Genomic DNA, 13,921 nt, shown 5'->3' with positions numbered 1-13,921 from the left:
GAAGTCTCTTGATTTTGAGTTCAAAACTCTGTTTCACACCTCTTCTTGCAACAGATTACAAAAGCATATAGCCATATGTTATACTAAAGATACTAAGCGTTCCCAAACCATCCAATGTCTGTGCAGAATGGGAACAAACTCAGTTCAATAAAGTCACAATCTCAACATGAGGAATAAGAATTCAAACTGCTTCCTATCACTTATAAGTCTAACCCAGAGTCCAATGACATTTAGGAAGAATGTAAGAAATTAGCTGTTACATTGCACATCAAGAAAGTTCTTATTGAGTTATGACAACTTCTAGAAAAAAAGAGAATAGGATAAAAGAAGATGGAAGAAGTGAATGAATGAGAACTGAGTTCTACTGAGGAAAGTCATGATTATATCATTTTATACTGCTCTGAGTGCCTAAGTGATGGAATTTTGCAATAGAAGAAAAAGAACATACCTCCTCAAAATCCCAGCACAACAGCTTTCTTTTCTTTGCATAGATGAGAATGAAAAGTTGTAATCCAAAATGTCTCCCAAAAAGTTATTTTTTTAAAAGACATAGAAATAGAAGATCCATGTGTAAAGAGATCCAATCTGGGAGGATGGAGACTGTCTTCTAAATCTTGTGATCAAGAGCAGCTGTTGACCAAGTGTCAGCATCTGAAGAAAATGCTAATTGTGGGTGTGTCTTCTCGAGAGAGTAATACCTGCTGGGACAGAGGAGCAAGAGAAGGAGAAAGAAATACTACTGAATGCAAATGACTGGCTGGCAAACCAGTCACCAGTCCACAAAATTTTTCAAGTTGATATTAGTGAACATTAAAAGATCAAGTGGAGGTAACACAAGTGGGCAAGCCCAACTTACACTGGGGTTATCAATGACGGCAGCAATCAAAGATAGACTTCAGCAGGTGATCCAGCTCTCTGATTAATAATAAATAAGCAGTATAATAAACAAAATATAAAAACCTATTTCATGTTTTTTATAGCAAGATGATGGTCATATCATACAACCAAACACAAATAATATTAGGTAATGTGGCAAACAGACCAAGCTCTCTGGTACCTTATAAAACAAATTTTGTAGAACTACTAATGAAGATGTCTATGTCAGCAGAAAACATAGAATAATCACGCAAAAAAATGTAAGTAGGTCTGGCAGATAAACATAGTTAATGTGGACACTGAGTGACATCAAAGTTAATTTGACACATACGGTGGTTTTGTGTACCCTTGTTAGATATCTTACAGAATTAGGAATCTGTTATTTTGACAGCAAATTAAGGCAGTATTTCTTAATACCTGTCAAATTACAAATTACAGAATATATAGTAGGCTGAAATGAAATACAAGGAATGGGATTAACAGCAGGTAAGATAATGCAAGGAAAAAAGTGAAAGTAAAGACATCACAATAGAAACTATACAAAATGAAACCTGGGCTACAAGACCAAGAAAAAAGAGCAGAGCATCAGCAAGCTATGGGACAAACTCAAGGAACCTAATATATGTGTAATTGGCATCTTGGGGAGTGGGTCGGGGGGAGGGTGGAAGGGAGGGCAGGATCTGAAGAAATAATATCCAAAATTTTTCCAAATTTGATGAAAACTATAAATCCACGGATCCAAGAAGCTCAACAAACACCAAGCACAAGAAACATGAAGAAAATTAAAACTCCACCAAGGAATAATCAAAACCAAATTGCTTAAAACCAGAGATTAAAAAAAATCTTAAAAGCAGCCAGCGGAATACAGAGCGAGAGAAAATATTTGCAAATCATATATTTGATAAGTAATTAATATCCAGAATATAGAAAGAGTGCCTATAATTCAACCACAAAAAAACGAACAGCTCAATTCAAAAATGTGCAAAAGACTTGAGGAGACATTTGTCCAAAGAAGACCTATGAAAGGCCAAAAAGCATGTGGAAGATGCTCAATATAGCTATTAGGGAAATGCACGTCAAAACCCAGAGATATCAACCTCATACTCATTAAGATGGCTACTAAAAAATAAATAAATAAAGAATAACAGAAAATAACAATGTTGGCAAGGCTGTGGAAAAACTGAAACCCTTATGCACTGCTGGTAGGAATGTAAAACGGTACAGCTGCTGTGGAAAACAGTATGGTAGTTCCTCAAAATTTAAACACAGTATCACCATATGATACAGCAATTCTGGTTATACAGCCAAAAGCAGTATAAGCAGAATATTGAAAAGATATTTGTGCAGCTATGTTCATAGCAGCATTATTCACAACAGTTAAAACATGAAAAATACCCAACGTGTCCATCAATAGATGAACGGATACACAAAATGTCATATATACCTACAATGGAATATTATTTGGCCTTGAAAAGGAAGGAAATTCTGACATATGATACAACATGGATGAACCTTGACAACATTATGCTAAGTGAAATAAGCCAGTCACTAAAAGACAAATATTGTGTGATTCCAGTTATATGAGGTACTTAAAGTAGTCAAATTCAGAGACAGAAAGAATAGTGGTAGCCAGAGGCTGGTGAAAAGTGGGATGTTGAGTTATTGTTTAACAGGTATAGAGTTTCAGTTCTGCAAGATGAAAACAGTTCTATGAATACGAAGAGTTCTAAGTATATGAATGTACTTAATAGCACTGAACAGTACACTTAAAATGGTTAACATGGTAAATTTTATGTTGTGTGTATATCTGAATTTTTAAAAATTGAAAGAAAAATAAAAGGCAGCCAGAAGGAAACAACCACACATTATATGCAGGGGATAAAGATGAGTGCCAACTTCTCACTGGAAACAATGCAGGCCAGAAGACAGTGACGCAACATCTTTCAAGTACTGGGGAAAAAAAGACGTCAACTTAGAATTGAACAACCAGTGAAAATGGCATCTATAAATCAAGGTAAATTAAAGAGTTCTTCAGACATACAAAAGCTCAAAGTATTCATTACCAGCAAATCTGCACCAAAAGAAACGTTAAAAGTCCTTCATTCAGAAGGAAAATGTACCAGGTAGAATTCTGGAACTACAGAGAAAAATGAAGAGCGCTGGAAATGGTAAATAGAATACACATACGGTACTTGACAAAGGCTTTTATTATGATAGCAGATTCATCTACATTATTAAAATAAGGGAAAAGAGCACTAACAAGAATTTTCATAATACCTGTATTATGAAAAATAATAATAAAGTATCTTAATAGAATTCATCCCCATCACAACATTCCTATAGAGAATCAACATTATCTTCTTACAAAAAGAAGTCCCAAGGCATAACCTATTTGTCCAATAATAGAAAGTGAATCCTTTAAAAGTAAAATTAAAATCTTGGTTCCAGACCAGTGTTCTGTTACACAAACCCTTTTAAAGGGTTTGCCTACAGTGAAGTTACTTGGGATAATGTATGATGGTTAATATATAATTTATCTATTTACCATTGCCTTCAGGGAACCCTGAAGTTACTTAGAAGTAAGCTACAAAGACAGCAAAGAACGTTCCTTGCTTTCAAGAAGTCTGAAAAACAACATCTGATTTCAACGAATTGGGTCAGGTTACCCCAATCTGGCAAAAGAAAACTTTTACCAAGTCTTCCTGAGGAAAGTGAATTTATCAAAGCAAAAGTGTCAAAGCAATAACTGCAAAACAAAGCTTCAGGGTTGGGTGCTCAAACAGGAAAAAGAAAACACTAATACTTAATGCCACTCTATCATAGCCCAAACCTCAGAGGGAATGTGGTTAGTAAGAATAAAATCTCTGTAATGTCATTGATGCCAAATAGATTACAGAATGGGAATCCTGCCTACTATCCCTCTGAATACATAATGTTAAACACAATTCACACACTCAGAGACTCCTCAAGACCACAATCAGGTCTTACAATCCAACCTCACAGTGAGAGACTACTTGCTGTTCTCAGAAAGGTAGCTAAATGGTATAATTCAGCATGTTCCTCTAACAGAATTCTGGGGTACCTACTGTTACCCCATCTGCACCAAAATTCTTTACTCTGTAATGAAAATTATGGGATTTCAGTACTCACTGATGAATACCATGCCATGAGAAAGTAGCATTCTTTCAGCACTTTACCTCAAGTAAGTCATTGGGTAACTTTCCTTTAATATGAAAACAAAATTTATCAAAGAAATACTTTATATACTCAAGAGAATTTAAAACATAGGTTCAACAAAAACTTATACATGAATGTTCATTATTCATAATGGCCAAAAAGTGAAAACAACTCAAATGACCATCAATTGATGGATAAACAAAACGTGGTACAGCCATATAGTGCATTTTTATTCAGTCATAAGAAAGTCATTAAGTATTGAAACATGCTACAACATGGATGAACCTTAAAAACATGAAGTAAAAAAAATCAGAAACAAAAGGCCATATATTATATGGCTCCATTTGAATGAAATGTCCAGAACAGGCAAATCCATACAGACAAAAATCAGACTAGAGGATGAGCACAACTGCTTAATGGATATGGGGCTTCTTTTTTGAGTAATAAAAATATTCTGGAATTAGATAGTGGGGGTGGTTGCACAACATTATGAATATTCTAAAAGCTTCTGATCTGTACATTTTAAATGGTTAAAATGAATTTTGTGTTATATGAATTTTATCTCAACAGAAAAAAAAAGAAAGTTTAGTTATCAAGCACCCATATCTCTCACTACTTAACAAAATGCTGTGTTCATAAAAATCATTCAAAAATACTTTTTAAAATTTAATATTCTGGAAAAAGCAAAACTGTAGAGACAGTAAACAGATCAGTGGTTGCCAGGGGCTGGTGTGGGGGGAGTTAAATAGGTGAGGCACAAATTTTTTAGGGCAGTGAAACTATTCTATATAATACCGTCATGGTGAACATAAGATATTAAAAGTTTGTCAAAACCCACATAACTTTAAAGCACAAAGAATAAACAATGTATGCAAATTTTAAAATAATTATTTAGGAGATAAAGGGATCTCAGCATGGAATGCAGAATGTGACAAAACAATTTATATCTATGACAAATATGAAACCACCTCACAAACGAGACGGAATAAGGTGCTGACTTAAGTAATGGTGGAAATGAGGAATCTGTAAGACTAAAGGCAAAGGAATCATCCACGAGCACTGTGCTCTAGTTGATACCGTTTTCCCACAGGTCACAGACTAAGCATTCTAAAACCACTGCCCATGTTTACTAGAATTAAAGAATTAAGTAAATGGATGGCAGAGGACAGAAGCCAGATTTCTGACTGGTGAAGTGGAGGAGGTTAGAATGAACAATGTGGTAAGAAATTACAGTTGGAGACATCAATACAAATTCATGTTTAGCTTAATATAGAGACAAATGATTACATACAGAAATATTTATAGATGTGTATACAAATAGCTCAATATACACACACATAACTCCTTGTTCAGTTAGAGGGCCTGTAAGCAGCAATACTCTAGTAGCAACTAGCACATTTAGCATTAAGATCTTAGTTTCTAATCCCATTTTCCTAGGGAAAATGACCAATTATAGGACTGGAGCATGATATATTAAAGATGAGTCTGAAGCACTTTGTGTTGTCAGAAAGAAAGTGCGCACACACACATAATCATGGGAGTATGTCAAAGGGAAAGGATACAGAAGCCAACTGAAAGAGCTCCCAGTGACCAAAGCTGGAACAAGTTGAGCAAAGAAATTTATGTGACACTCCACCCTTAAGGAAGTGGAGCATAGTTAAACGGGGGTGACACATAGTGACTTTCTTCCAGAGTACAGAAAGGGAAGAACAAAAGGGTAACTTTACAGTGAAAAAAACAAATACTACCCCAAGCTAGGGGATCGGGGTTAATATTAACACTAAGTCCTAACAATAATACATACTCTCGATATGTGATGAGAAGGACACTTTACCTCTGTGGTCTTCCTTCCAAAATCACATTACATCAGTCTAATCCTTAGAAAAACATCAGACAAATCCCAATTGAAGGAAGGACATACTACAAAAACACCCGATCAGTTATTTTCAAAATCGCCATCATTAGAAACAGGGAAAAGTCTGAGAAATTGTCATAACCAAAAGGAGCTAAGGAGAAATGACTATTAAATGCAATGTGGCATCCTGAATGAGATCCTGGAACACAGAAAAGAACTTTAAGGAAAAACCTGTGGAACTCTGATAAGTCTATCAAGTATAGACTTAGTAATAACATATCAACATTGGAACACTAATTATGACAAACGTACCACACTAACGGAAGACGTTAATAATAAGGGCAAGCGCTGTGAGACAGACAGAAACTCTCTGTACTGTCTTCACAATAATTCAGCAAATCTAAACGGTGCTAAAATGAAAAGTTTATTCTAAAAGTTTTTTTTTTAATTGTAAATATTTATGATTTAGTGCATACCTAAATTTTACTCAGTGTATCTGGGACACAAAAGTTGCCTAAAACATGGTCTTGGCCCTCAAGAAGTTTGTTGTCTCATTGTGAGGTAAGACAAATGCTCATGAAACAAATATAAAACACAAAAATAAGAAAACATTGAGAAGTACAGATAAAAGTACATTAGAAATATAGAGACGGTCTAGAATTTTGAAGGAAGACTTCATCAAGGAGATAAAACTTTAGTGTAACCTTAAATGTACTTCAGGGTACCAAAGTAAAAAACTACAATGATAAACTGGTACACTTACAAGAACTAGAAGGGTAAATAAACAAGAAAAAACTAAAAGAAATGAAAATATTTAGCCCTGAAAAGTGAAGACATAAATGGGAGACCTAACAGCAGTGTTCAAATACTTGAAGGATTACGTGGTAGAACTAAAAGAGTTACCTCATATACCCATTGAACTCACTAGCTGACCTCTAGTAAAATGTGACCAATACTCAAGGACAAAGAGAATGACAGCTGTTCAGTCGAGCCCCAACAGGAAATGGCAATTTGGAAAGACAGGAAGCAGGTGGCCTAGTTCTTCTCTACAACTTTTCGAAGGACAGTGTGCATGTGAACCCAATGAAGTAAAAGTTCAGATTTGAATCCTGCATTGACTGACCACTTAATCGTGTGCCAGGTGCTTCCATATACATTATCTTATTTAATATTCACAACACATCTATAAATATTTATTAATGTAATAGAGGCTTAATGTAAAAATACAAAAAAATAAATGCCAGGAAGCAGGAACACATTAAAACTCTCTCCCATCACCCACTGTCTGATAGGAATTTGACAGCTGTTTTAAAAAACAAAATTGTTTGAAGACCTACATATCTACATAATAATTTATTTCCTCTTGCTCCTTCCTTCAGTTAAGCTCAGTGGCTCTCAGTTAAGTGCATAAGAATTATGCATGATTATATATACAAAAACATGTACACTATACTTTTTAAGCAATTCAAGGGATTTTCAAGTACAGTTATCATCTTAATGTGATTTTTGTCTCATGTACCAACTTTAGAACGACTCCTGGGGATGAGGTGCAACCCCACTGCAGGCGTATTCTGTGGGCACTGTGAGGCCGCATCACAGAAAGAAGGTGGAGAGGCTGAATCCTATTACAACATGAAGAAGAATATTCTAACAATTAGAGCTATCTAAAAATGGCATAGGCTACCTCAAAGTAATGAATTTTCTGTCATCAAAGGTGTTCAAACAGAGGACGAACAATCTCTGAGAACATTTTAGGAGAGCAACTGGATAAGAAGTTCTCTTCTAAGTCTTAGATTCTAGAATGGGTACACTTTTAAAACCCAACAGATGGAGGACAACCTAGTTAAGAACAACACAATGAAAAATGACACAAAGGCAAGAATGACATGGTATGTGGGGAAGTTCAATGTTGGGGAACATAGAAGCTCATTTCCACCTACTGATCCTCACATATGCTGTTTCATGTGCCAGGAAAGCTCTTCCATCTTTTAGGCCACGACTCAAATATTTTCTCTTTAGTGAGGACTTCCCACCACCCCCACCAGTCACTCACTTGTCACATCAGCTAGTTTTATTTTTTTCATAGTTCATATCATAGTTTAGCAAACTTTTTCTACAAAGGATCAGACTACACCCTGCAGTCCAAATCTGGCTTGCTCCATGTTTCTGTATAGACTATGAGCTAAGAACGGTTTTTACATTTTTAAATGGTTGAAAAAACTATCAAAAAGAATATTTTTGGGGTGGTAGAAGAGGGAAAGGGGGGGGTCAAATATATGGTGATGTATTATAGAAATGTACACTTGAAACCTGTATAATTTTACTAATCAGTGTCGTCCCAATAAATTTAATTAAAAAAAGAATATTTTGTGATGGGTAAATTACATGAAATTCAAATTTCAGTGTTCAAAGTTTAAATATTTACTTTCTGGTCCTTTACTGAGAAAGTTTGCTAATCGCTCATTTTTTAGCATTACCTGTAATTACCTTGTCTGTTTGCTTGCTTGTTATCCTCATTCTTTCACACACAGAATAAAACTCAATGAGGGCAGGGACATTGTCTGTTTTGTTCCCCCACTGTAGCCCAGTACTTAGAAAAAATCCTGGAACAAAATAAAGGCTCAATAAATATTTGATGAATAATTAATGAGGGATTCATAAATGCCACACTGAGGAGTTTAAACTTAGACCCTCAGCCGTGACAGGATTTGTACATATAAGACAGGCATAAAAACTCTTGCAGAAAAGGGGAAATATTCAACTAGAGAAACGGAGTAAACAGCTTAAAGTAATGGTTGTCACCGACTAGTCCAGATCATTGATTTTCTTCATCAAACTGTACAGGTATTTTTGTACTCATAAAAGATTCTCAACTACTGCAAGGTGTCACAACATTGTCAGGTGACTGTACTTCTGTTTATCTTAAGATGCAAGTACTCTTGAGAAATCTCTCTTCCTATACATAGTACCCAGCACCTGCACCATGCCAAATCTTAATACTCATAACAGATCTAGATCATGTGCTAATCAATTTTCTAGTATCTAAAATTTTCCTATGCTGCTGATCAGCGATCTATTCTGTAAGCAGCTGAAAACTCTTTAGAAATTAAAAGGTTACCACCCACAGGCCAGAAGCAGCTTTTTAATCTTTCTATACTAGCCAGAGAGTGGGTGTGTGATTTCAAAAAAATACAAGCCAACTCTGTTGGTAAAGGACAAGATATTGTTGAGTTAAGATCCTACCTATAACCATCATTTGTTACATGACGTTAGTAAAACTACCACCTACTCACAATTGGAGTCTCACTCTTCTAATATACAAGTGGAGGAAAAAAATGTATCTACCTTCTGGAAGAATCTTGTCCTTAACACATTAATATTTCCGTAAGGTTCTTTTCTCCAGGCTTTTCAATAATTTCTATACACAGGTGACTTCAAAGACAAGGGTTTAGTTAACCAATCACTTCCAAAAGTCAAGCCACTGGTCATAAGGCATACAAAGTTTTGTTTTACTTTAAAGCTTTTTATGCCCGAGTTTTTTTTGTTTCTTGTTTTGTTTCGAGAATTAGCTAATTTATGAATTCGGACCTTTAACAGAAATGCTTATGTACAGGTGCTTCTGATGAGTATGTCAGACTTACAGCATCCATTTTGAATTAGTGTGTATATGTTCATCCTCCTTTCCTCTATGACAAGTAAGGTTGAAAAGGCAGCCTGCAAAAGCATTGGGCTAAGATCTACCAAGACTAACGTGTAAGGTGTCACCAAAGCAAAGGGGGAAAATTGGCCAACAGCTAAAGTGAGTGCTTTAAGAAACTCTGCTGCAGATTCACCTGGGGGATCCTCACTATCAATGTTGTTGAGGAAATGAACCCAACCAACCGCTGGACTAATACTACACACACCTCTGCTTGTACTAAAAAAAGGGAAATTTGCAAGATATAAACGGATCTCTGGCCCTTTAGGGAAGGTGCGTCCTTTCTCCCTTCCTAGAAGGCCTAATAAAAGGACCTCTGAGACCTAACCCAGACAGCTTCGACTCCCACCTTACACCACCTAAGCGCCCCGATTCCGGCACAGCCGGTTCCCTCCACTCTTTAAACAAGTTGAAAATCAAAACAAAAGGTGCAAAACTGGTTTCAGGTGGCAATGGGTGAACCCTAGTGGCCAACTTCTGGGGACGCCAGGGCAAGCAAGGGATCACAGGACCTCAGACCCCCACCAGAGCCAGCTCCCAAACAGTCCTCCGGGCTTCGGCCCAACTCCTCACACGGCACTCCCTTCCCTCGGTCCTAAAGATGGGTCGTGGGAAGGGGGTGAGGGGACGGAGTTTGGGAGAGAAACCCCAGGGTCAAAATGACAGCGGATCCAGCCAGGAAGGAAAAAGGCCCGGTGGGATGCTGGGGGTCGAGTCCTAGGCCCGGGGCTTTAGCCCCGACCGGGTGCGACCGGGGGTCCAACCGCGCCAGGCCGCGGGCGGAAGGTCGGGCCCGAGTCAGCGGTGCCGCGGGGCTACGCTCCCCTCAATACTCTCCCCACCCGGGGTGGAGGAGCCGTGAAGGGCCGCAGCCAGAGACCGGGGCAGGGGTACTCACTCACCGGCGGGGAGGGAAGGAGCAGCCGGCGTCTCCGCCAGCGCCGTAGCTCGAGCTCAAGCGCCGGCTCCTGCCGCTGCGGCCGCCGCGCCCGGTCCATCCCCCACACACACACACCCCTCCCGGCCCTGCCCCCGCGCCTCCTCAGCCGCTGCAGCCGCCGCTGCAGCCGCCACGGCCACCTAAGCCCCTGCGCGGGAGCGCGAACCGGCTCGAGGACTGAAAAGCGCGTGCGCCCGCCGCCGCCACCGCCCACAACCTCCGCCCCCGGCCGGCAGCGTACGCGCGAGGCGGTGGCGGGCGCGCGCGCGCCGCAAGGGGCGGGAACAGGACGCGCAGGCCCAGCCCCGCCCCCGGTCCGCCCGCCCACCCACGCGGTCGCGGGGCAACTGAGCTGCCCCACGCAAGTGGCGGTGGGCTGCTGCAAGTGGACGCCTCCCGGGAAATCTGTAGGAACCGAGCTCCTTTAGTCTGGCCCCTCTTTCTGGGGAGCGAGGACCTGAAGCAATGCAGGTTTAAGCGGATTTCTGGCCGCTGCTCTGGATCACACACCTGTTCTCCCTGCCTTGAATGGAAAGGCCTTCCTTCTCTGATCTAGCAGGTTTTCGTCGGCTGTTGGGAAAAGGGCAGAGGCTATTACTATTTCGCGTCTGATATTACCACTGAAAGGATCACAAGCAACCAAGTGCCAATCCCTTTATTATTCCTTTTTTCCTAATTCATTTATCTGTTCATCACTTATCTATTGAGGCTTCTCCCGTGTGTTAGGCCCTGTTCAAGTTGATGGGAATACAATGTGGGGATACGTAATACAGAGTCCCTGGACTCATGAACGTAGATCTGGTGGAGAAGGAAAACGTTAAAGGGAGAGTTACACAAAATTAAAATTTGCAATTAGTAAAATCTCTTCTTAGAGGTACATGGTGCTAAGAGAACCTATATGGGAGGCGGGGTGGGACGCAGAGATTGATTTAGTCAAGTATTTTCAGGCTGGAAGCTAAAGGCTAAGTTGGAAGGAATTAACTAGGTCCAAAGGGTGAGAGAGTAGCAGGACCAGAATGGAACACTGGAAGACCACTGAATGTGGAGTAAAGTGTGGGAGTGAGGAGAGAACGGCAATAATTGAGGTAAGGATTTTGAGACTACACAGTCAAGGCAAGGTCAACTGGTGGTGGTGGTAGAGAAGAGCACTTTTTAGGGAGTAAAATGGGCCAGACTTGATAATCTATTCGATGAAGAGTGAAGGCCAGGGAGGTGGCAAATTTGACTCTTAGATTTGAGGTTGGTGGGGGATGCAGTTATAGATCTCAGGAACACTGAAGGAGGCCCCTGAGGAAAGTAACTAAAACTGGATAATAAACTTAAAAGTTAAAACTGTAAGTAAATTTCTAAAAGAAAACAAAAAAAATTTTGTGACCTTGAGATAGACAAAGATTTCTTAGGACTCAAAAAGCATAAATGGCTTTTTGGTCTCAGTGGCAGAAGCGCGATGACGAAGGGCACGTCATCGTTCGGAAAGCGTCGCAATAAGACGCACACGTTATGCCGCGGCTGTGGCTCTAAGGCCTACCACCTTCAGAAGTCCACCTGTGGCAAGTGTGGCTACCCTGCCAAGCGGAAGAGAAAGTATAACTGGAGTGCTAAGGCGAAAAGACGAGATACCACTGGGACTGGTCGAATGAGGCACCTAAAAATTGTATACCGCAGATTCAGGCATGGATTCCGTGAAGGAACAACACCTAAACCCAAGAGGGCAGCTGTTGCAGCATCCAGTTCCTCTTAGTGATTTCAACGATTAGTTGCACAATAAATGTTTTGATTTTAAAATAAAATTAAAAAAAGCATAAATGATTCTAAGTTTAACTTCATCAAAATTTAAAATTTTTGTTCTTTGAAAGACACCATTAAGAAAATAAAAAGGCAAGGCGCAAATGGGAGGGGGGAATTTGCAACATAATATATCTGACAAAAGACTTGTAGCCAGAATATGTAAAGAACTATTGTAACAGAATAATAAGAAAACAACCCAATAAAACAACGGGCAAAAAGTTTTAGTAAATGTCTCACCAAAAATAAAATGTAAAAATGGTCAATAAGCTGCAAAAAGATGTTCAACATTGTAGTAATCCAAAGATTTGCAAATGAAAACCACAATGATATACCACTACACCCTCATTGGGACAGCTGAAGTTAAAAAGACTGATGACCCAGTAATCCCATTCCTAGACATCTCCTTAACTATACTTAAGCTCCAAATAGACAATAACAAAGTCATACTTCCACCTAACGTGATACAACTAACCTTCACACAACCAAAAATGCTTAATACTTTCCCCAAAATAAGATGCAAAGTCCTTGGATGTTTCCTTTCCGCTTTTGATATTCTGTAACTTAACACTGTGCTATAAAGTTAACTATCACTAATACATCCCTGTTGTGTAGTGGCAATCAAATTTTACCATTGGTAATCAGGATCAGTCAACCCAGCCAGCACAGGAACTTCCTTCTTTGCCTGTTCATTCAAAGGCATGAAATGCCCAGAGTGACCAGCTGACAGTTTCAATCTCCAGTTCAGCAGAAACACTGTTATGTATCCTGGTGGAAGCATTCTTCCCTTGGAACTAAGACCTCTAGAGCAGCAGAGCTTCTGAGCACTTCTCCTTCCAGGCAAAATGAGCAACCAGGTGTACTGCTTGAAGTTCTGCCAACAGGAAGACTTCCTTCACTGTTTTTCTTCAAGGATATCCCAGAAAGGGACTATTGTGCTGCCACAGTCCGTTTTCATTAAATGCCCGCATATTGTGTAGAATCATCATAAACCAGGCTGTTAACCAAACCTGGATTTTCTTTTCCCCAGTCAACTGGTCATAGGGAATGACCCACGAGATGGTAAGTGTGGACTGAGAGAGAGAAGATAATGTAGCGGGAGTAGAGGCCATGGGCATTTGGGCCACTTCCTTATACAATTTACTTATGCCTTCAGAGCCCACCATTCAAGCCCAATCTCACATATACCATTTCATTGATAACGGAGTGTTGCTGCGTGTGTACAACTTTATAGCTCAGTGGATCAGACAACACACTGTGCATGATGGGTAGCTCACATGGTAACTTGATGGTCCATGGTTAAGAGTTCAGTGTCTACGTGTCTACTAAGGCTCAGTAGCAAGCCAAAAGCTGTTTCTCAAAAGGACAGTACTTATCTGCAGAGGCTGGCAGGGCTTTGCTCCAAAATCTTAAGTGTCTACACTGTGATTCACCTATAGGAGCCTGCCAAAGACTTGAAACAGAATCTCTATCAGCCACTGGCAGAATGAGGCTCTGGGTTTGGTTTTCAGAAACCTTGGCCCTAAGAGTTTCTTTCAAGACAGAAATAGGAGCTTTCAGGTCATTTATGCGTAGCTTGAGCTGGGAATTT

At 39.5% G+C, this 13,921-nt stretch overlaps 1 protein-coding gene and 1 pseudogene across 13 annotated transcripts in view; one reads left to right on the top strand and one right to left on the bottom strand.

Annotated features, from left to right (window-relative positions):
* The window catches only part of TMCC1 (transmembrane and coiled-coil domain family 1), a 177,099-nt gene extending 166,336 nt beyond the window's left edge, over positions 1-10,763 (bottom strand). For 2 of the 13 annotated variants that reach the window (XM_074312956.1, XM_019746819.2), the window contains exons 1-3: positions 10,508-10,760; positions 8,396-8,511; positions 449-698 (exon numbers count right to left, since the gene is read on the bottom strand). The gene's annotated coding sequence lies outside the window, so the exon portion shown is untranslated. Of the gene's footprint in view, positions 1-448; positions 702-8,385; positions 8,512-10,507 lie in introns of all 13 variants that reach the window. The other 11 variants (XM_074312957.1, XM_019746828.2, XM_074312955.1 and 8 more) reach the window with 10 other exon arrangements.
* Positions 10,764-11,970: 1,207 nt separating this feature from the next.
* Positions 11,971-12,344, top strand: LOC141567108 (large ribosomal subunit protein eL37 pseudogene; annotated as a pseudogene).
* Positions 12,345-13,921: the final 1,577 nt, after the last annotated feature.

Source organism: Rhinolophus sinicus, linkage group LG10 (genome assembly GCF_036562045.2).
Source record: "Rhinolophus sinicus isolate RSC01 linkage group LG10, ASM3656204v1, whole genome shotgun sequence".
NCBI lineage: Eukaryota > Metazoa > Chordata > Mammalia > Chiroptera > Rhinolophidae > Rhinolophus > Rhinolophus sinicus.
Note: the sequence above shows the minus strand (reverse complement) of the source record. Positions and strands in the feature narration are given on the sequence as shown.